Consider the following 23,114-nt stretch of genomic DNA (forward strand, 5'->3'; position numbering starts at 1 on the left):
TAAAAGTTAGTTCTGCGCTCAGTTTCAGTATATGGCCCTAGCAGCACCAGGAAAACGGGTTCAGATGTGCTCGCCTTCCACTCGGCGTTGAGCGCCTACAGCGAGATTGCCTTCGGCCTCTGGCGCCAGGAGGGAAGGCGACACATCACGGAGCAAGCAGCGCGTAGCAGAAGGCGGTGGTGGTGTGTCGGTCAGCATGGTTGCTTCCCAAGTAGCTGATCCGGGTTCGAAGCCCGGACACCGCACGCAAGTTGTCTTCTTTACTCAGGAGAGTGTTTCCAACGCTCGCGATCGTCGAATTTCCAAACTGTCGTGTTACGAATGGTTTTCCTTCGCCCCTCGTCCAGCTCCGCGTAGGCTAGTGCGGATTGCGATTCACAGCATCGTGTGTCCCCATGTGTCGACTTGTCCCGACTTTGCTCGGCTGACGCGAAAGCTGACGCTTGCAAATGGGCGTATATGTAGAGGACAGGCGCTAGAAACGACTGGGAGAGACCGACTCGACAAACGCGCAACGGACCCTTTCATTTGACTGTGGCCGCAGGTTCGCGAATTTGGGTCCCGAGAGGCAAGAGAGGGGTCAGCGTGCTGGACCGTATCATTACCGCGCAGCAACACCGAAAACTAAGGGAAAAGGCAAAATTAAAGAATCCAACAGCACGTAGACTTCCTAGTTAGCCACCGAGCCGTGTACTAAGCACGCAAAAACGCTGCTTAACTTCGGTGATCGGACGAGAACCCGTGTCGTCAGCGTGGCACACAAGTCGGCGAGAACGTTTCCAGACGTGCGGACATCTTAGTCCTTGTACAGATCACTTGGGATTTGCCTGGCAGTCTCTCGCGCTGCCTTTTAGGGAAGCAATATGAAATAGCCCTTGGTGGGATCTAACCCATAGCCTTCCCGTTGTTAGCATGACACACTAACTTAGTGAGCTTACTGCCCACGCAATACGGCCGCTTCACATCTCCAGCACCTGAGCCACCGTTTCATCTATCTTTATTAAGGCCTTACGATTCCTTTAAACACGTATGCGTTGCTGTTGAGGTTTTCTCGCTGTCGCTTGGAACCCAGAGCCACAGCACAACAACAACGGAAACGTCCGTAAGAAGAGCTAAACCTCGACGCGGGAAAAGTATGTTCCGCTATTTCTTTTCGACCGCTCGGTCTGTCACTGTCGTCTCTAGTAAAATCTGCTTCGCGTGTTTCTGCATAATTTACTTGTTCTGTAAGATCACGGGAGTATGTTAGTTTCAGAATGTTTAAAATGCATTGTCAGATGTGGGGTTCGAACCCACGCTCCCTTATGGGAACCAGAGCTTAAATCTGGCGCCTTAGACCGCTCGGCCAATCTGACGTGCGAGGCAAGAGCTCCAGAGACTTCCATCTCTAGCAATATCTCAAAGAACCTCACTGCGAAATCTGTTTCTTTTTTCGGTAGGATGGAATTATGTCAGTTTTAGAAAATTTAAGACGCTATGTCAGACGTGGCGTAGGAAATGCACCCTCCCCTTCGGGAACGAATGTGGCGCGTTGGACCGCTTTCTTCCGTCGTTTCTAGTTTGAACTGTAACTAGCAAAACTGTATTTAGTAATAGGAACATTTTCACATTGATGCAAAGAAAACTAGATATTAGCCAACGGCAAATAAGGCCGTTTCCTAGCAACAGCCACGCTGTGCATAACGCTCTCGTGGGAAGCCAATGAAATACTTCCTGTGAGGCTCAAACTGTCGACCTTCACTTTACAATACTTCGGCACTGCCCCGGTGGTACCGACGCATACATACTGAAGCGTCTTTGGATCGTCAGTGAGTACTTCATATTAGAAATTTCGTGTTCGCCCTGATGTGCATTAAAGGGCAGATTCTTCAGTAAAAGTTAGTTCTGCGCTCAGTTTCAGTATATGGCCCTAGCAGCACCAGGAAAACGGGTTCAGATGTGCTCGCCTTCCACTCGGCGTTGAGCGCCTACAGCGAGATTGCCTTCGGCCTCTGGCGCCAGGAGGGAAGGCGACACATCACGGAGCAAGCAGCGCGTAGCAGAAGGCGGTGGTGGTGTGTCGGTCAGCATGGTTGCTTCCCAAGTAGCTGATCCGGGTTCGAAGCCCGGACACCGCACGCAAGTTGTCTTCTTTACTCAGGAGAGTGTTTCCAACGCTCGCGATCGTCGAATTTCCAAACTGTCGTGTTACGAATGGTTTTCCTTCGCCCCTCGTCCAGCTCCGCGTAGGCTAGTGCGGATTGCGATTCACAGCATCGTGTGTCCCCATGTGTCGACTTGTCCCGACTTTGCTCGGCTGACGCGAAAGCTGACGCTTGCAAATGGGCGTATATGTAGAGGACAGGCGCTAGAAACGACTGGGAGAGACCGACTCGACAAACGCGCAACGGACCCTTTCATTTGACTGTGGCCGCAGGTTCGCGAATTTGGGTCCCGAGAGGCAAGAGAGGGGTCAGCGTGCTGGACCGTATCATTACCGCGCAGCAACACCGAAAACTAAGGGAAAAGGCAAAATTAAAGAATCCAACAGCACGTAGACTTCCTAGTTAGCCACCGAGCCGTGTACTAAGCACGCAAAAACGCTGCTTAACTTCGGTGATCGGACGAGAACCCGTGTCGTCAGCGTGGCACACAAGTCGGCGAGAACGTTTCCAGACGTGCGGACATCTTAGTCCTTGTACAGATCACTTGGGATTTGCCTGGCAGTCTCTCGCGCTGCCTTTTAGGGAAGCAATATGAAATAGCCCTTGGTGGGATCTAACCCATAGCCTTCCCGTTGTTAGCATGACACACTAACTTAGTGAGCTTACTGCCCACGCAATACGGCCGCTTCACATCTCCAGCACCTGAGCCACCGTTTCATCTATCTTTATTAAGGCCTTACGATTCCTTTAAACACGTATGCGTTGCTGTTGAGGTTTTCTCGCTGTCGCTTGGAACCCAGAGCCACAGCACAACAACAACGGAAACGTCCGTAAGAAGAGCTAAACCTCGACGCGGGAAAAGTATGTTCCGCTATTTCTTTTCGACCGCTCGGTCTGTCACTGTCGTCTCTAGTAAAATCTGCTTCGCGTGTTTCTGCATAATTTACTTGTTCTGTAAGATCACGGGAGTATGTTAGTTTCAGAATGTTTAAAATGCATTGTCAGATGTGGGGTTCGAACCCACGCTCCCTTATGGGAACCAGAGCTTAAATCTGGCGCCTTAGACCGCTCGGCCAATCTGACGTGCGAGGCAAGAGCTCCAGAGACTTCCATCTCTAGCAATATCTCAAAGAACCTCACTGCGAAATCTGTTTCTTTTTTCGGTAGGATGGAATTATGTCAGTTTTAGAAAATTTAAGACGCTATGTCAGACGTGGCGTAGGAAATGCACCCTCCCCTTCGGGAACGAATGTGGCGCGTTGGACCGCTTTCTTCCGTCGTTTCTAGTTTGAACTGTAACTAGCAAAACTGTATTTAGTAATAGGAACATTTTCACATTGATGCAAAGAAAACTAGATATTAGCCAACGGCAAATAAGGCCGTTTCCTAGCAACAGCCACGCTGTGCATAACGCTCTCGTGGGAAGCCAATGAAATACTTCGTGTGAGGCTCAAACTGTCGACCTTCACTTTACAATACTTCGGCACTGCCCCGGTGGTACCGACGCATACATACTGAAGCGTCTTTGGATCGTCAGTGAGTACTTCATATTAGAAATTTCGTGTTCGCCCTGATGTGCATTAAAGGGCAGATTCTTCAGTAAAAGTTAGTTCTGCGCTCAGTTTCAGTATATGGCCCTAGCAGCACCAGGAAAACGGGTTCAGATGTGCTCGCCTTCCACTCGGCGTTGAGCGCCTACAGCGAGATTGCCTTCGGCCTCTGGCGCCAGGAGGGAAGGCGACACATCACGGAGCAAGCAGCGCGTAGCAGAAGGCGGTGGTGGTGTGTCGGTCAGCATGGTTGCTTCCCAAGTAGCTGATCCGGGTTCGAAGCCCGGACACCGCACGCAAGTTGTCTTCTTTACTCAGGAGAGTGTTTCCAACGCTCGCGATCGTCGAATTTCCAAACTGTCGTGTTACGAATGGTTTTCCTTCGCCCCTCGTCCAGCTCCGCGTAGGCTAGTGCGGATTGCGATTCACAGCATCGTGTGTCCCCATGTGTCGACTTGTCCCGACTTTGCTCGGCTGACGCGAAAGCTGACGCTTGCAAATGGGCGTATATGTAGAGGACAGGCGCTAGAAACGACTGGGAGAGACCGACTCGACAAACGCGCAACGGACCCTTTCATTTGACTGTGGCCGCAGGTTCGCGAATTTGGGTCCCGAGAGGCAAGAGAGGGGTCAGCGTGCTGGACCGTATCATTACCGCGCAGCAACACCGAAAACTAAGGGAAAAGGCAAAATTAAAGAATCCAACAGCACGTAGACTTCCTAGTTAGCCACCGAGCCGTGTACTAAGCACGCAAAAACGCTGCTTAACTTCGGTGATCGGACGAGAACCCGTGTCGTCAGCGTGGCACACAAGTCGGCGAGAACGTTTCCAGACGTGCGGACATCTTAGTCCTTGTACAGATCACTTGGGATTTGCCTGGCAGTCTCTCGCGCTGCCTTTTAGGGAAGCAATATGAAATAGCCCTTGGTGGGATCTAACCCATAGCCTTCCCGTTGTTAGCATGACACACTAACTTAGTGAGCTTACTGCCCACGCAATACGGCCGCTTCACATCTCCAGCACCTGAGCCACCGTTTCATCTATCTTTATTAAGGCCTTACGATTCCTTTAAACACGTATGCGTTGCTGTTGAGGTTTTCTCGCTGTCGCTTGGAACCCAGAGCCACAGCACAACAACAACGGAAACGTCCGTAAGAAGAGCTAAACCTCGACGCGGGAAAAGTATGTTCCGCTATTTCTTTTCGACCGCTCGGTCTGTCACTGTCGTCTCTAGTAAAATCTGCTTCGCGTGTTTCTGCATAATTTACTTGTTCTGTAAGATCACGGGAGTATGTTAGTTTCAGAATGTTTAAAATGCATTGTCAGATGTGGGGTTCGAACCCACGCTCCCTTATGGGAACCAGAGCTTAAATCTGGCGCCTTAGACCGCTCGGCCAATCTGACGTGCGAGGCAAGAGCTCCAGAGACTTCCATCTCTAGCAATATCTCAAAGAACCTCACTGCGAAATCTGTTTCTTTTTTCGGTAGGATGGAATTATGTCAGTTTTAGAAAATTTAAGACGCTATGTCAGACGTGGCGTAGGAAATGCACCCTCCCCTTCGGGAACGAATGTGGCGCGTTGGACCGCTTTCTTCCGTCGTTTCTAGTTTGAACTGTAACTAGCAAAACTGTATTTAGTAATAGGAACATTTTCACATTGATGCAAAGAAAACTAGATATTAGCCAACGGCAAATAAGGCCGTTTCCTAGCAACAGCCACGCTGTGCATAACGCTCTCGTGGGAAGCCAATGAAATACTTCCTGTGAGGCTCAAACTGTCGACCTTCACTTTACAATACTTCGGCACTGCCCCGGTGGTACCGACGCATACATACTGAAGCGTCTTTGGATCGTCAGTGAGTACTTCATATTAGAAATTTCGTGTTCGCCCTGATGTGCATTAAAGGGCAGATTCTTCAGTAAAAGTTAGTTCTGCGCTCAGTTTCAGTATATGGCCCTAGCAGCACCAGGAAAACGGGTTCAGATGTGCTCGCCTTCCACTCGGCGTTGAGCGCCTACAGCGAGATTGCCTTCGGCCTCTGGCGCCAGGAGGGAAGGCGACACATCACGGAGCAAGCAGCGCGTAGCAGAAGGCGGTGGTGGTGTGTCGGTCAGCATGGTTGCTTCCCAAGTAGCTGATCCGGGTTCGAAGCCCGGACACCGCACGCAAGTTGTCTTCTTTACTCAGGAGAGTGTTTCCAACGCTCGCGATCGTCGAATTTCCAAACTGTCGTGTTACGAATGGTTTTCCTTCGCCCCTCGTCCAGCTCCGCGTAGGCTAGTGCGGATTGCGATTCACAGCATCGTGTGTCCCCATGTGTCGACTTGTCCCGACTTTGCTCGGCTGACGCGAAAGCTGACGCTTGCAAATGGGCGTATATGTAGAGGACAGGCGCTAGAAACGACTGGGAGAGACCGACTCGACAAACGCGCAACGGACCCTTTCATTTGACTGTGGCCGCAGGTTCGCGAATTTGGGTCCCGAGAGGCAAGAGAGGGGTCAGCGTGCTGGACCGTATCATTACCGCGCAGCAACACCGAAAACTAAGGGAAAAGGCAAAATTAAAGAATCCAACAGCACGTAGACTTCCTAGTTAGCCACCGAGCCGTGTACTAAGCACGCAAAAACGCTGCTTAACTTCGGTGATCGGACGAGAACCCGTGTCGTCAGCGTGGCACACAAGTCGGCGAGAACGTTTCCAGACGTGCGGACATCTTAGTCCTTGTACAGATCACTTGGGATTTGCCTGGCAGTCTCTCGCGCTGCCTTTTAGGGAAGCAATATGAAATAGCCCTTGGTGGGATCTAACCCATAGCCTTCCCGTTGTTAGCATGACACACTAACTTAGTGAGCTTACTGCCCACGCAATACGGCCGCTTCACATCTCCAGCACCTGAGCCACCGTTTCATCTATCTTTATTAAGGCCTTACGATTCCTTTAAACACGTATGCGTTGCTGTTGAGGTTTTCTCGCTGTCGCTTGGAACCCAGAGCCACAGCACAACAACAACGGAAACGTCCGTAAGAAGAGCTAAACCTCGACGCGGGAAAAGTATGTTCCGCTATTTCTTTTCGACCGCTCGGTCTGTCACTGTCGTCTCTAGTAAAATCTGCTTCGCGTGTTTCTGCATAATTTACTTGTTCTGTAAGATCACGGGAGTATGTTAGTTTCAGAATGTTTAAAATGCATTGTCAGATGTGGGGTTCGAACCCACGCTCCCTTATGGGAACCAGAGCTTAAATCTGGCGCCTTAGACCGCTCGGCCAATCTGACGTGCGAGGCAAGAGCTCCAGAGACTTCCATCTCTAGCAATATCTCAAAGAACCTCACTGCGAAATCTGTTTCTTTTTTCGGTAGGATGGAATTATGTCAGTTTTAGAAAATTTAAGACGCTATGTCAGACGTGGCGTAGGAAATGCACCCTCCCCTTCGGGAACGAATGTGGCGCGTTGGACCGCTTTCTTCCGTCGTTTCTAGTTTGAACTGTAACTAGCAAAACTGTATTTAGTAATAGGAACATTTTCACATTGATGCAAAGAAAACTAGATATTAGCCAACGGAAAATAAGGCCGTTTCCTAGCAACAGCCACGCTGTGCATAACGCTCTCGTGGGAAGCCAATGAAATACTTCCTGTGAGGCTCAAACTGTCGACCTTCACTTTACAATACTTCGGCACTGCCCCGGTGGTACCGACGCATACATACTGAAGCGTCTTTGGATCGTCAGTGAGTACTTCATATTAGAAATTTCGTGTTCGCCCTGATGTGCATTAAAGGGCAGATTCTTCAGTAAAAGTTAGTTCTGCGCTCAGTTTCAGTATATGGCCCTAGCAGCACCAGGAAAACGGGTTCAGATGTGCTCGCCTTCCACTCGGCGTTGAGCGCCTACAGCGAGATTGCCTTCGGCCTCTGGCGCCAGGAGGGAAGGCGACACATCACGGAGCAAGCAGCGCGTAGCAGAAGGCGGTGGTGGTGTGTCGGTCAGCATGGTTGCTTCCCAAGTAGCTGATCCGGGTTCGAAGCCCGGACACCGCACGCAAGTTGTCTTCTTTACTCAGGAGAGTGTTTCCAACGCTCGCGATCGTCGAATTTCCAAACTGTCGTGTTACGAATGGTTTTCCTTCGCCCCTCGTCCAGCTCCGCGTAGGCTAGTGCGGATTGCGATTCACAGCATCGTGTGTCCCCATGTGTCGACTTGTCCCGACTTTGCTCGGCTGACGCGAAAGCTGACGCTTGCAAATGGGCGTATATGTAGAGGACAGGCGCTAGAAACGACTGGGAGAGACCGACTCGACAAACGCGCAACGGACCCTTTCATTTGACTGTGGCCGCAGGTTCGCGAATTTGGGTCCCGAGAGGCAAGAGAGGGGTCAGCGTGCTGGACCGTATCATTACCGCGCAGCAACACCGAAAACTAAGGGAAAAGGCAAAATTAAAGAATCCAACAGCACGTAGACTTCCTAGTTAGCCACCGAGCCGTGTACTAAGCACGCAAAAACGCTGCTTAACTTCGGTGATCGGACGAGAACCCGTGTCGTCAGCGTGGCACACAAGTCGGCGAGAACGTTTCCAGACGTGCGGACATCTTAGTCCTTGTACAGATCACTTGGGATTTGCCTGGCAGTCTCTCGCGCTGCCTTTTAGGGAAGCAATATGAAATAGCCCTTGGTGGGATCTAACCCATAGCCTTCCCGTTGTTAGCATGACACACTAACTTAGTGAGCTTACTGCCCACGCAATACGGCCGCTTCACATCTCCAGCACCTGAGCCACCGTTTCATCTATCTTTATTAAGGCCTTACGATTCCTTTAAACACGTATGCGTTGCTGTTGAGGTTTTCTCGCTGTCGCTTGGAACCCAGAGCCACAGCACAACAACAACGGAAACGTCCGTAAGAAGAGCTAAACCTCGACGCGGGAAAAGTATGTTCCGCTATTTCTTTTCGACCGCTCGGTCTGTCACTGTCGTCTCTAGTAAAATCTGCTTCGCGTGTTTCTGCATAATTTACTTGTTCTGTAAGATCACGGGAGTATGTTAGTTTCAGAATGTTTAAAATGCATTGTCAGATGTGGGGTTCGAACCCACGCTCCCTTATGGGAACCAGAGCTTAAATCTGGCGCCTTAGACCGCTCGGCCAATCTGACGTGCGAGGCAAGAGCTCCAGAGACTTCCATCTCTAGCAATATCTCAAAGAACCTCACTGCGAAATCTGTTTCTTTTTTCGGTAGGATGGAATTATGTCAGTTTTAGAAAATTTAAGACGCTATGTCAGACGTGGCGTAGGAAATGCACCCTCCCCTTCGGGAACGAATGTGGCGCGTTGGACCGCTTTCTTCCGTCGTTTCTAGTTTGAACTGTAACTAGCAAAACTGTATTTAGTAATAGGAACATTTTCACATTGATGCAAAGAAAACTAGATATTAGCCAACGGCAAATAAGGCCGTTTCCTAGCAACAGCCACGCTGTGCATAACGCTCTCGTGGGAAGCCAATGAAATACTTCCTGTGAGGCTCAAACTGTCGACCTTCACTTTACAATACTTCGGCACTGCCCCGGTGGTACCGACGCATACATACTGAAGCGTCTTTGGATCGTCAGTGAGTACTTCATATTAGAAATTTCGTGTTCGCCCTGATGTGCATTAAAGGGCAGATTCTTCAGTAAAAGTTAGTTCTGCGCTCAGTTTCAGTATATGGCCCTAGCAGCACCAGGAAAACGGGTTCAGATGTGCTCGCCTTCCACTCGGCGTTGAGCGCCTACAGCGAGATTGCCTTCGGCCTCTGGCGCCAGGAGGGAAGGCGACACATCACGGAGCAAGCAGCGCGTAGCAGAAGGCGGTGGTGGTGTGTCGGTCAGCATGGTTGCTTCCCAAGTAGCTGATCCGGGTTCGAAGCCCGGACACCGCACGCAAGTTGTCTTCTTTACTCAGGAGAGTGTTTCCAACGCTCGCGATCGTCGAATTTCCAAACTGTCGTGTTACGAATGGTTTTCCTTCGCCCCTCGTCCAGCTCCGCGTAGGCTAGTGCGGATTGCGATTCACAGCATCGTGTGTCCCCATGTGTCGACTTGTCCCGACTTTGCTCGGCTGACGCGAAAGCTGACGCTTGCAAATGGGCGTATATGTAGAGGACAGGCGCTAGAAACGACTGGGAGAGACCGACTCGACAAACGCGCAACGGACCCTTTCATTTGACTGTGGCCGCAGGTTCGCGAATTTGGGTCCCGAGAGGCAAGAGAGGGGTCAGCGTGCTGGACCGTATCATTACCGCGCAGCAACACCGAAAACTAAGGGAAAAGGCAAAATTAAAGAATCCAACAGCACGTAGACTTCCTAGTTAGCCACCGAGCCGTGTACTAAGCACGCAAAAACGCTGCTTAACTTCGGTGATCGGACGAGAACCCGTGTCGTCAGCGTGGCACACAAGTCGGCGAGAACGTTTCCAGACGTGCGGACATCTTAGTCCTTGTACAGATCACTTGGGATTTGCCTGGCAGTCTCTCGCGCTGCCTTTTAGGGAAGCAATATGAAATAGCCCTTGGTGGGATCTAACCCATAGCCTTCCCGTTGTTAGCATGACACACTAACTTAGTGAGCTTACTGCCCACGCAATACGGCCGCTTCACATCTCCAGCACCTGAGCCACCGTTTCATCTATCTTTATTAAGGCCTTACGATTCCTTTAAACACGTATGCGTTGCTGTTGAGGTTTTCTCGCTGTCGCTTGGAACCCAGAGCCACAGCACAACAACAACGGAAACGTCCGTAAGAAGAGCTAAACCTCGACGCGGGAAAAGTATGTTCCGCTATTTCTTTTCGACCGCTCGGTCTGTCACTGTCGTCTCTAGTAAAATCTGCTTCGCGTGTTTCTGCATAATTTACTTGTTCTGTAAGATCACGGGAGTATGTTAGTTTCAGAATGTTTAAAATGCATTGTCAGATGTGGGGTTCGAACCCACGCTCCCTTATGGGAACCAGAGCTTAAATCTGGCGCCTTAGACCGCTCGGCCAATCTGACGTGCGAGGCAAGAGCTCCAGAGACTTCCATCTCTAGCAATATCTCAAAGAACCTCACTGCGAAATCTGTTTCTTTTTTCGGTAGGATGGAATTATGTCAGTTTTAGAAAATTTAAGACGCTATGTCAGACGTGGCGTAGGAAATGCACCCTCCCCTTCGGGAACGAATGTGGCGCGTTGGACCGCTTTCTTCCGTCGTTTCTAGTTTGAACTGTAACTAGCAAAACTGTATTTAGTAATAGGAACATTTTCACATTGATGCAAAGAAAACTAGATATTAGCCAACGGCAAATAAGGCCGTTTCCTAGCAACAGCCACGCTGTGCATAACGCTCTCGTGGGAAGCCAATGAAATACTTCCTGTGAGGCTCAAACTGTCGACCTTCACTTTACAATACTTCGGCACTGCCCCGGTGGTACCGACGCATACATACTGAAGCGTCTTTGGATCGTCAGTGAGTACTTCATATTAGAAATTTCGTGTTCGCCCTGATGTGCATTAAAGGGCAGATTCTTCAGTAAAAGTTAGTTCTGCGCTCAGTTTCAGTATATGGCCCTAGCAGCACCAGGAAAACGGGTTCAGATGTGCTCGCCTTCCACTCGGCGTTGAGCGCCTACAGCGAGATTGCCTTCGGCCTCTGGCGCCAGGAGGGAAGGCGACACATCACGGAGCAAGCAGCGCGTAGCAGAAGGCGGTGGTGGTGTGTCGGTCAGCATGGTTGCTTCCCAAGTAGCTGATCCGGGTTCGAAGCCCGGACACCGCACGCAAGTTGTCTTCTTTACTCAGGAGAGTGTTTCCAACGCTCGCGATCGTCGAATTTCCAAACTGTCGTGTTACGAATGGTTTTCCTTCGCCCCTCGTCCAGCTCCGCGTAGGCTAGTGCGGATTGCGATTCACAGCATCGTGTGTCCCCATGTGTCGACTTGTCCCGACTTTGCTCGGCTGACGCGAAAGCTGACGCTTGCAAATGGGCGTATATGTAGAGGACAGGCGCTAGAAACGACTGGGAGAGACCGACTCGACAAACGCGCAACGGACCCTTTCATTTGACTGTGGCCGCAGGTTCGCGAATTTGGGTCCCGAGAGGCAAGAGAGGGGTCAGCGTGCTGGACCGTATCATTACCGCGCAGCAACACCGAAAACTAAGGGAAAAGGCAAAATTAAAGAATCCAACAGCACGTAGACTTCCTAGTTAGCCACCGAGCCGTGTACTAAGCACGCAAAAACGCTGCTTAACTTCGGTGATCGGACGAGAACCCGTGTCGTCAGCGTGGCACACAAGTCGGCGAGAACGTTTCCAGACGTGCGGACATCTTAGTCCTTGTACAGATCACTTGGGATTTGCCTGGCAGTCTCTCGCGCTGCCTTTTAGGGAAGCAATATGAAATAGCCCTTGGTGGGATCTAACCCATAGCCTTCCCGTTGTTAGCATGACACACTAACTTAGTGAGCTTACTGCCCACGCAATACGGCCGCTTCACATCTCCAGCACCTGAGCCACCGTTTCATCTATCTTTATTAAGGCCTTACGATTCCTTTAAACACGTATGCGTTGCTGTTGAGGTTTTCTCGCTGTCGCTTGGAACCCAGAGCCACAGCACAACAACAACGGAAACGTCCGTAAGAAGAGCTAAACCTCGACGCGGGAAAAGTATGTTCCGCTATTTCTTTTCGACCGCTCGGTCTGTCACTGTCGTCTCTAGTAAAATCTGCTTCGCGTGTTTCTGCATAATTTACTTGTTCTGTAAGATCACGGGAGTATGTTAGTTTCAGAATGTTTAAAATGCATTGTCAGATGTGGGGTTCGAACCCACGCTCCCTTATGGGAACCAGAGCTTAAATCTGGCGCCTTAGACCGCTCGGCCAATCTGACGTGCGAGGCAAGAGCTCCAGAGACTTCCATCTCTAGCAATATCTCAAAGAACCTCACTGCGAAATCTGTTTCTTTTTTCGGTAGGATGGAATTATGTCAGTTTTAGAAAATTTAAGACGCTATGTCAGACGTGGCGTAGGAAATGCACCCTCCCCTTCGGGAACGAATGTGGCGCGTTGGACCGCTTTCTTCCGTCGTTTCTAGTTTGAACTGTAACTAGCAAAACTGTATTTAGTAATAGGAACATTTTCACATTGATGCAAAGAAAACTAGATATTAGCCAACGGCAAATAAGGCCGTTTCCTAGCAACAGCCACGCTGTGCATAACGCTCTCGTGGGAAGCCAATGAAATACTTCCTGTGAGGCTCAAACTGTCGACCTTCACTTTACAATACTTCGGCACTGCCCCGGTGGTACCGACGCATACATACTGAAGCGTCTTTGGATCGTCAGTGAGTACTTCATATTAGAAATTTCGTGTTCGCCCTGATGTGCATTAAAGGGCAGATTCTTCAGTAAAAGTTAGTTCTGCGCTCAGTTTCAGTATATGGCCCTAGCAGCACCAGGAAAACGGGTTCAGATGTGCTCGCCTTCCACTCGGCGTTGAGCGCCTACAGCGAGATTGCCTTCGGCCTCTGGCGCCAGGAGGGAAGGCGACACATCACGGAGCAAGCAGCGCGTAGCAGAAGGCGGTGGTGGTGTGTCGGTCAGCATGGTTGCTTCCCAAGTAGCTGATCCGGGTTCGAAGCCCGGACACCGCACGCAAGTTGTCTTCTTTACTCAGGAGAGTGTTTCCAACGCTCGCGATCGTCGAATTTCCAAACTGTCGTGCTACGAATGGTTTTCCTTCGCCCCTCGTCCAGCTCCGCGTAGGCTAGTGCGGATTGCGATTCACAGCATCGTGTGTCCCCATGTGTCGACTTGTCCCGACTTTGCTCGGCTGACGCGAAAGCTGACGCTTGCAAATGGGCGTATATGTAGAGGACAGGCGCTAGAAACGACTGGGAGAGACCGACTCGACAAACGCGCAACGGACCCTTTCATTTGACTGTGGCCGCAGGTTCGCGAATTTGGGTCCCGAGAGGCAAGAGAGGGGTCAGCGTGCTGGACCGTACCATTACCGCGCAGCAACACCGAAAACTAAGGGAAAAGGCAAAATTAAAGAATCCAACAGCACGTAGACTTCCTAGTTAGCCACCGAGCCGTGTACTAAGCACGCAAAAACGCTGCTTAACTTCGGTGATCGGACGAGAACCCGTGTCGTCAGCGTGGCACACAAGTCGGCGAGAACGTTTCCAGACGTGCGGACATCTTAGTCCTTGTACAGATCACTTGGGATTTGCCTGGCAGTCTCTCGCGCTGCCTTTTAGGGAAGCAATATGAAATAGCCTGTAACAAATAAAAAATATTAAAATAAAATAATAATAAAATATAATAATAATTTGTAATAATAATAATTGTTAGTTTGGATAAGTAATTGAGGGATTAAAATTTTACGCCGTGAATTTATCGAGCTTCGCACGTCCGAAGATGTACGGAACGTAGCCAGGGCTCATTATGTATTTTTTTTGTAGACAGAGTCTGATATCTGACCTCAGCTTCAATCATGAAGATGGAGTGACTAAAACTACTAAAACAAAGCAAGGCATAAGATTAAATAAACATATATTCATTTCAACACATACATTACGATATAAATTACACTTACGTAAAATTCTAGATAAATAATGGCAGATCATTCACAAATGAGAGCGACTTATTAATTCTGCGCCTCTTTTCTGCTAATAAATATCAATATGGCTAACTGTGGAGCCGCACAAAATATTAAATCCTTCTAGGACAACGAATGACATGAGAGTGTAGATGCCTACTCGCTGTGACAAGAGAGCGGTGTTAATTGCTTTATTTTGCATTCTCTTGTCTTAAAAAATCGATACATATAATCTAAGTTAACTAACTTAAATATTATCTGTGCTCTAGTGCAAATGGTTCCTTAAACTGCCCCCCAAATTGCGAGAGCAAAGGTGTACCACCTGCAGCTGAGCAATTTGTTGACGTATTTTCTTTATTTGTCATGTCATGAATCATAAGTTATTACGTATCTTGTTTCACAGATTCAACATACTTAAAATATCATAAAATGTCATACATCCACAAAAATACATAAATAATAATTACATACAAGATCAATGAAAGTAAAAAAGAAAAAAATAAAAATATTCGCTTCCGAGCAGTATTGAACTCAGGAACTGCAGTATCAGAGACTAGCGAAGTGGCTCAGCGCTATTACTGCTAGCGTGCATACAGTTCTCAATTTTATGTAACAGTTGTACACAGACTGTAACGAATTTCATAGTTCGTATTCACTTGTGCTGTTACTTTGTAAAAATTTTGTTGGGCATGTAGTCCGTTGTTCTCTTTCACTTCAAAATGTTATTACACATGTTCATTCAATAAATAAAATTAATTAATGGTTTTGTGCATATTCAGAGATATGTGAACATATTCTCTTTAGAATGTCACTTGGTAGTAAAGGTTTATACTGTGCGAAAGTCTTTGCACTTTAAAATAAATGTCACGTGTCACACGTTTTGTTTACATTGAGACGAAAGTTCTTGAAGAAACAAGTTGGAGATCAAGAATCTCGCAACGAAGCGTGCTTTGGAAGACATAGTTAAAATGTGGTTTCGTCGTGGTAGGAATTCATGGTGTCAGTGGTTCCATACTGACCAGTCCGTGTTACATCTACTCAATAACCTCCATATTTCGTCTTCCAAAAAGCGTATGTCGTCTCCTGGATATTGTGTCGTCGTTTCGTCGAAAGTGTGCCGTGGTTTTGCTACTCACGTCACCTATAGTGTCCCATCATGAGCGCAGTGAACCGTTTTTTTTATATTTGCACACAACTTGTTCATACATTGTTCGTTGCAAAACAAAATGTTCGTTCACAACAGAGAGCACAAAACATAACAAATATCACTTCACTTTGAGTACAGTTTTCTGTTACATATTTACATAGATATAAAATTTTTCTGTGAAACATGTATCTATACATTTACACTACATTGTTTCGTAATACATATACATATTTTATATTTTTCAATTGCATTAAACTAGATATTTACAAGTACATATGGGTCAGACATAAAAAAAAATTATCTAATAGGTTCAGTGTATTGTGATACATTCAGAAAATCCATTTTCTTTTATAGGTCTCTTCCCCTTTTTAATAAAGTTTTCCTTTTAAGTATATTTTCCTTTACATCAGTACTACACGTTAAGTGTTCTTCCTCATTAAATGTTTCCTGCAACATAAACTTTCATAATAGGTTAGAAAACATCCTTGAGATGATCTGTCCTGAAAAGTCATGATTACAATAAGACACGACACGTCACATCCACAATCAATTCCAAATTAGCACATGCACAAAGTATCATTTACAAATAAAATAAATTATATAGCCTTGCTCAATTAATCTCATTTGTCATTTCCTGTAGAGTGGTTTTTTTTTTTTTTTTTTTTTTTTTTTGTGCATGTTGTGTTCATGTGGATTGTGGTGTGAGTGTGAATAGCAAATCAAGTGTCTATCATGCCAATTAATGTATCAGGTTCAGAGCAGCAATTGTCTCCGGTCATTTAGTCTGTCAGCTTGTCTGCAAGGTATTAACAAATATAATCAGTAACTGTGCTTTGCATGAAAATTGTTAGTTCTTCCTGTGTCTTATCTTCTTGCTGCTGCTGCTGTTACTGCTGGTGCTGTAAAATGTAGATACTTAAGATTATAGCTTATATCTTCTTCTTCTTCCAGCATAAAGTACCAGATGTGACTTACCTTGTTTTTCTATCAGCATACTCTGCTAAGGGCTAAAAGTTTTCAAATCTTTGTGAGGGTACAAACCTAAAATTCTCTTATTCTTGGGGTTTTGTAACAGATATGCTCCAGGATGTGGTATATCAATGATTGTGTAAGGACCTTCATATAGCGGACGCCACTTAACATTACGTTTTAGAGGTAATGACGATTTGTAGTGGGTCTTAAGTAAAACTTGCATGCCTATTGTAAAGTTTTGCCTTCTTTTCAAATTAGCACCATAGTTCTTATTTCTAATGTCAGCTTGTTCAGTAATTGCCATGAGTACTTCCCTTACCTTTTCCTCGTGTGAAGGTTTGGTGTCAGAAAATTTTGGTAGTGGGTTGCTCCATTCATTAGTTTCCTTTGTGTCAAACATGATTTCTCTGGGAGTGTAGGGTGTGTTGTATATATTTAAATTGTTGTGTATTTCCTCAAAAAGTGCTAGGTAATGTATCCAGTTTGTGTGCTGTGTTGAGGTATAAGTTCTCATGAATCTATTTAATTCTCTAAAAACTCTCTCACAAGGGTTGGCTGATGCATGAAACTTTGAAATAAAGATGCTCTTAATGTTATTGTCCTTTAGAAATTTTCTCCAGGTGAATCCTGCATAATACTTGGCGTTATCTGATAGAATGGCTTTAGGTTTTCCACAGTATGGCATGTAATCATTTGTGAATCTTCTGATGATGGTGTTTGCTGTGGGTGACTTAATGGCAAAAAGTTTGATGTGCTTAGAAAAGATGTCATAAAATGCTAGAATGTATTTGCAACCTCCGATGCTAGTTGGATGAGGTCCGCTAACATCTGTACAAAGTATCTCTCTAGGTCCAGTAGGTAAGATAGAGTGCAAATCTGTTTTGGTGGATTGATTTTGTGGCTTGGATTTTTGACATATGAGACATTTGCTGATAACATCATGTATTTTTCTTCTCATGTTTGGGAAATAGCAATATGTATGTAACTTGTTTAGACATTTCTTTGTTCCGTAGTGTCCCCAAACTGTGTGAGTGTGTGCAACGAGATTGTGTACAGAATCTTGTGGTATGCAAACGCACCAGTTAGTAGCATTTGTGTGTCTTTTGTAGAAAAGTATGTTGTTGTGTAACATGTATCTGTCTTGTAAAGTGTCATTGTGTTGTTGTACTATGATTTGTTTTATTTTGTACCAGTGTGGATCTGAATCTTGTAGTGTTGCCATGTTCTTGCATAGGTCTATGTAGTATTGTGTAAACTGTTTGTCTTGCATGAGTAGTATTCTGTAATCGTGTGTGTTCTCAAAGTCTGTATTGTTATGTTGTAATCCTTGCGGTAGTCTTGAAAGTGTGTCAGCTATTATGTTGTCTTTTCCCTTGATGTGCTTGATTTCAAAAGAGTAATTCTGTAATGCAAGTGCCCATCGTGTAAGTCTGGGATGAATGAGTTTACATGACAAAAGGAATGTTAGTGCTTGATGGTCAGTGTATATAATGGTGTGTCTTCCATACAGATAATAATTAAACTTTTTAAATGCCCATATAATAGATAATGTTTCCAATTCTGTGGTGGAGTAAGATCTTTCACATTCTGTTAAAGTACGACTGGCAAAACCAATGATCTTAATATGTTCTGAAGTTTCTGTATTAACAAGTTGAAATAAACAACATCCCAAACCAATGTTTGATGCATCACAAGCAATACAAAAGTTCAAATTGAAGTCTGGATGTTCCAGCATGTTAGAATTTACTAAGGCTTCTTTGATTTTAGTAAAGTCATTTTCACAGTCATGGTTCCAAATCCATACCTGGTTCTTCTTTAATAAGTTTAGTAAGTATCTGCTATTGAGTAACTGTTTAGGTATGAATCGTCTGAAAAATGAGCATAGACCAAGAAATGATTTTAACTGTTTCTTATTAGTGGGACTGGGGAAATGTCTGATAGCATCTAATTTTGACGGGTCAGGTTTAATGCCTTGTGTGTTGATGATGTGTCCTAGGTATTTGATCTCACAACAAGCAAATCTAGATTTACAAATATTGGCAGTGATACCAGCTTGTGTGAATCTGCATAGTAAAGTGTTCAGGGTATCAGTGTGATCCTTCCAGGTTTTTGAGGCAATCAGTATGTCATCTACATAGTGTGTAACAGTTTCTAGTAAATCATCACCGAGTACAGAGTTCAGTGCAGTAATGAATACTCCTGAGCTTACATTTAGGCCAAATGGTAATACACAAAATTGATAAGTTCTGCCACCAAACATAAAGGCTGTATATTTTCTGGATTCTTTGCTTATTGGCACCTGCCAAAACGAATTTTTAAGGTCTATTGTAGAGAAATATTTTGCATCCAAGAACTTCTGAAGTTGTTCGTCAAGATTTTCTGGTTGTGTCCTCACAGGTAAGATAATTTGGTTGATAGCTCTTGCATCTAATACTAACCTGATACTTCCATTGTGTCTTTTCACTACATGCAAAGGGCTACAATATGGAGATATTGATGGTTCTATAATATTCCATGTAATCATTTTCTTTAGTTCTTCCCAAACTGCAGGTCGCAGAGCTAGAGGTACATTGTAAGACTTGTGGTAATAGATTTGGTGAGGCTTGACTTCAATCGTATACATATATGTGTTGATCCTACCTGGCTTACTAGTGAAAACATCCTTATTCTTAAGTAAAATATGTTTAAGCTGGGATCTCTCCTCTACATTAATAGCATCACATTCTGATAACTTAGAATTAATTTGTGTAAGTACATCATTCACTCCCTCACCGTGTGATACAGGTTGTTGTGTGGAATCTATATCAGTCTCACGTATAATCTGTATCTTGTAGCCAGAACAGTGCTTGTTATGGTCTACTAGTCGAGTGTCCAAGTTCAAAACTATGTCTCTGCCTTCATACTTAAAATAACAAATGCCTTTGGAGAAGTCTATAGTACAGTCCTTCTCGCAAAGAAAATCAATACCCAATATACAATTGGCAGCAAGGTTTTGGACAACTAGGAAAGGCCATTGTACGATTCCATTTCCCATATTAACAGTCACAAATACCTGCTTATTAACTCTACTTGACTTATTACCTAATGCAGTTAATATTAAACAGTTCTGAACTGGGAACTCTGGTATCTTAGAAGTTTTCTTCATCATAGTATAAAAATTGTGAGAAATCACACTGACAGCAGCTCCTGTATCAATAATTATGTTAGTAGGTATACCTCCTACAATGCCTGAGGTGGAAGACAGTACAAATCTTTTCTTTACATTGTGACATTGTGTGTTGTCATTTATCAGATCATCAGCTAAGTTTCCACTTTCATTATATCTTAAGAATAGTGTAGGCAACTCTTGTTGTGTAAATGTTAATTTTTCTTGTTTCACAGTTTCACTAGCAAGTGTGTATTCAAACATAGTTTCTAAATTGAAGTTGCCCCCCAAATGTTCCTCAGTCACGACCTGGGGCTCAGTAATGACTGTTTCTAGTTTACCTGGTTTGTCTGGTCATTGGTAAGTGTAGTTGTAGTTTCATTAGCTACCTCAATAATATTTACATTTGGATACTGTCTTTGCCAATCACCTGTCTGTTTTCGGTTGGCTGAAGTCACTTGTTGGTTTGTGTTGCTTGTTTGCACAAAATTCCCTTGTGGCATCTGAACATGATTTTGTGGTGGCGGTTGCGGTGTTTGCCACTGTCTCACATAATACTGGTTGTCGTTCTGATTAAAGTGCGGTGTAAGTGTTCCATTTCTTGTGTAATCTGTGTTGTTGTTTCTTTGCCAGTGTTTCTGTTTTGCTTTGTGTGCGTTGTTGTTTCCACTATTCCTTCTTGAATTAAAATTGTTGTTTCTTCGTTTTTTGTACGGGTTATCTCCCTGCGTATAGTCGTAGTTGTTTGTATGCAGCTCTGAGTTTTGGTGATTGTTTTGCATGTTTACTGTGTGTTGTGAATTTTGCTGTGTGTTTGGTAATGTAGCAATGTAGACATGTTCATTCCTACTGCGTGGGTTGTGTGTTGGTTCTCGTTCTTCATATAGTAAATCAACAGCATCTAACTTTTCCAAAAAATACTCAGGATCGTCGTCCGGTAAGTACAGTAATTTCTCTTTAATATTAAAAGGAAGTCTTGCTTTCAGTGATCGGATCACATCTTTTGGTTTCACTGGTTCATTAAGGAAGTGTGTCATGTTTAGGTACTTCTCGAAATATCTGCGCAGGTTGCCGTTTTTAGGATTGAAGTGTTCGGGTTCAGTGACTTGTTTGCGGATACGTTCCTGCACAGTGGGTGACCAAAACTTATTCAAGAAGGCGCGTTCAAACTGCTCGTATGTTACACATCTGTCGCTTTCATGGTAAGCCCAGACAGCAGCGTCCCCTTGAATGTAATCCACAACGTACGCAATGCGTTTGTGGTCGCTCCACGAACGTGGGAATGCGTTCCTAAAAGCTTTTAAGAAGATGACAGGGTGTACAGTGTTTTTACCTGGTATAAAAGGTTGGAATTTACGGTGCTTGAATAGACTTTCTTCTTCTTTGTTACGTGTTCGTCTGTTTCTTTCCGTGTAATCATTGAATTCTTCCCTGTGTGTACATGGTTCTTCATCAGAATAATTGTATTGTATTTCAGGTGATGGGTATCTGTTGCTATGCGTGTCAGTGTATTGTGTATTTGAGTGTGGAAATTCGTGTGTGTACATGTGTTCATTTCCGAATCGAGATTTTCTTCTGTGTGTGTAAAAATGTGTAATGGGTGTACTATTCTGTTGTGCTTGGCATTGAGTTGTCTTTGTTTGCATATCGTCATCGATTACTTGTCTATTGTTGTTCATGTATTCCACTACAGAATCGTGCACAATATGTGGCAATTTGTTTTGTATACATTCTTCAAAAATTTCGTCTTTGTGTGCCGTCCATTCTTTAAATTGTGAATTAATGCGAGACAAATGGGGTTCAGCCTCTATCTGTATTGTTGTGTGAATCTGTTTGTGGATGTCAGCTACGTTTGTTTCTATTGTATTCACCTTTAAATTAATTTCGTCACATGCGTGCGTGTTTGATTCTAGTTTGCAATTAATAGTTTCACAGGTTTTTGTCAAGTCATTGATGTGGTTGGCATTGTCGCTTTGTCTTAATTCTAAATTTTCGAATTTTTCCGTAAGATCGTCGACCTGTTTGGAAAGACGTGCGTTAATTTCATCTACCTTTTGAGTCAGTGTGGCGAAGTCTGATTTTATGTCATTTCTGAAGGCTGCATTGTCTGTCATTAATTGTGAGAATTTTTCGTCATTGTCTTGCTTAATATTGGATATGCCTTCCAAAATTGAATTCAGTATAGCACCAAAATTTTGATTGCAAAATGAGCTTGCCCCCGCCGCGTCATTAGACGTGACGTGGTCTCTCAGGTTTGGTTCTGAATTGCTCCTCTCGGCGTTTATTTGTGTCTGTAGCGGATTATTTTGATGTCTTTGCGTGTCTGTATTAATTTCTGTGTCTGAATGTGTCTGTGTATCCATGTTTGCATTACTTGATTGTTGTTCCATTGTGTACTGGTGTCGAGTTTTTACCATATCGTGAATAAATTGTGTGCAAGAAAAAAATCGTTTAAACGCGTAGTGTGAAAATGTACTGCCTATGTGTGTGTTTAAATGACTGAGAATGATTGAGAGATGACTTTAAAGATCGAAAGTAGCATACGTGTTAATGGTGACTAGCCATGTTGCTTGAATCTTGTACAATGTCGGCCATATTGTGCAATGTAACTTGCGTATTGTTGGATCGGAATGTAATCGTCTGAATAATGAGATTTCGCGGAATTTGGAAAAAATTACTGAATGGAAACTGAATACTGAATTTAATGCTGAGAAAAATAATTTTGAATGAAAAATGTGCTTGGAATCAATTGTGGATGCGCGAGTGCTGCGTCTTACCGTACATATCGTCTTGATGAGAAGATTGCATTTCCAGTCCAAATTGTCTCCAGATTTTATTCGTTTTCTTCAATATTCTCGTCACATAGGTTGTTACCGGTCAGGATGTACATGAAAAAGAACAATTAGTTGTAGTACAGATACAATAATGAGTCCTGGCACATAGTCGCCAGTGTAACAAATAAAAAATATTAAAATAAAATAATAATAAAATATAATAATAATTTGTAATAATAATAATTGTTAGTTTGGATAAGTAATTGAGGGATTAAAATTTTACGCCGTGAATTTATCGAGCTTCGCACGTCCGAAGATGTACGGAACGTAGCCAGGGCTCATTATGTATTTTTTTTGTAGACAGAGTCTGATATCTGACCTCAGCTTCAATCATGAAGATGGAGTGACTAAAACTACTAAAACAAAGCAAGGCATAAGATTAAATAAACATATACTCATTTCAACACATACATTACGATATAAATTACACTTACGTAAAATTCTAGATAAATAATGGCAGATCATTCACAAATGAGAGCGACTTATTAATTCTGCGCCTCTTTTCTGCTAATAAATATCAATATGGCTAACTGTGGAGCCGCACAAAATATTAAATCCTTCTAGGACAACGAATGACATGAGAGTGTAGATGCCTACTCGCTGTGACAAGAGAGCGGTGTTAATTGCTTTATTTTGCATTCTCTTGTCTTAAAAAATCGATACATATAATCTAAGTTAACTACCTTAAATATTATCTGTGCTCTAGTGCAAATGGTT

At 44.7% G+C, this 23,114-nt stretch overlaps 7 non-coding genes across 7 annotated transcripts; all 7 read right to left on the reverse strand.

Moving 5' to 3' along the window:
- Positions 1–1,271: 1,271 nt before the first annotated feature.
- Positions 1,272–1,355, reverse strand: Trnal-uaa. The gene has a single exon. It is a non-coding gene; the product is annotated as a tRNA-Leu (tRNA).
- Positions 1,356–3,143: 1,788 nt separating this feature from the next.
- On the reverse strand, positions 3,144–3,227 carry Trnal-uaa. The gene has a single exon. It is a non-coding gene; the product is annotated as a tRNA-Leu (tRNA).
- A 1,788-nt stretch (positions 3,228–5,015) lies between these two features.
- Trnal-uaa lies at positions 5,016–5,099 on the reverse strand. The gene has a single exon. It is a non-coding gene; the product is annotated as a tRNA-Leu (tRNA).
- A 1,788-nt stretch (positions 5,100–6,887) lies between these two features.
- Trnal-uaa lies at positions 6,888–6,971 on the reverse strand. The gene has a single exon. It is a non-coding gene; the product is annotated as a tRNA-Leu (tRNA).
- A 1,788-nt stretch (positions 6,972–8,759) lies between these two features.
- Positions 8,760–8,843, reverse strand: Trnal-uaa. Its single transcript has one exon. It is a non-coding gene; the product is annotated as a tRNA-Leu (tRNA).
- Positions 8,844–10,631: 1,788 nt separating this feature from the next.
- Positions 10,632–10,715, reverse strand: Trnal-uaa. The gene has a single exon. It is a non-coding gene; the product is annotated as a tRNA-Leu (tRNA).
- Positions 10,716–12,503: 1,788 nt separating this feature from the next.
- Trnal-uaa lies at positions 12,504–12,587 on the reverse strand. The gene has a single exon. It is a non-coding gene; the product is annotated as a tRNA-Leu (tRNA).
- Between the last annotated feature and the right edge of the window lie 10,527 nt (positions 12,588–23,114).

Source organism: Schistocerca piceifrons, chromosome 7 (genome assembly GCF_021461385.2).
Source record: "Schistocerca piceifrons isolate TAMUIC-IGC-003096 chromosome 7, iqSchPice1.1, whole genome shotgun sequence".
In the NCBI taxonomy this organism is placed as follows: domain Eukaryota; kingdom Metazoa; phylum Arthropoda; class Insecta; order Orthoptera; family Acrididae; genus Schistocerca; species Schistocerca piceifrons.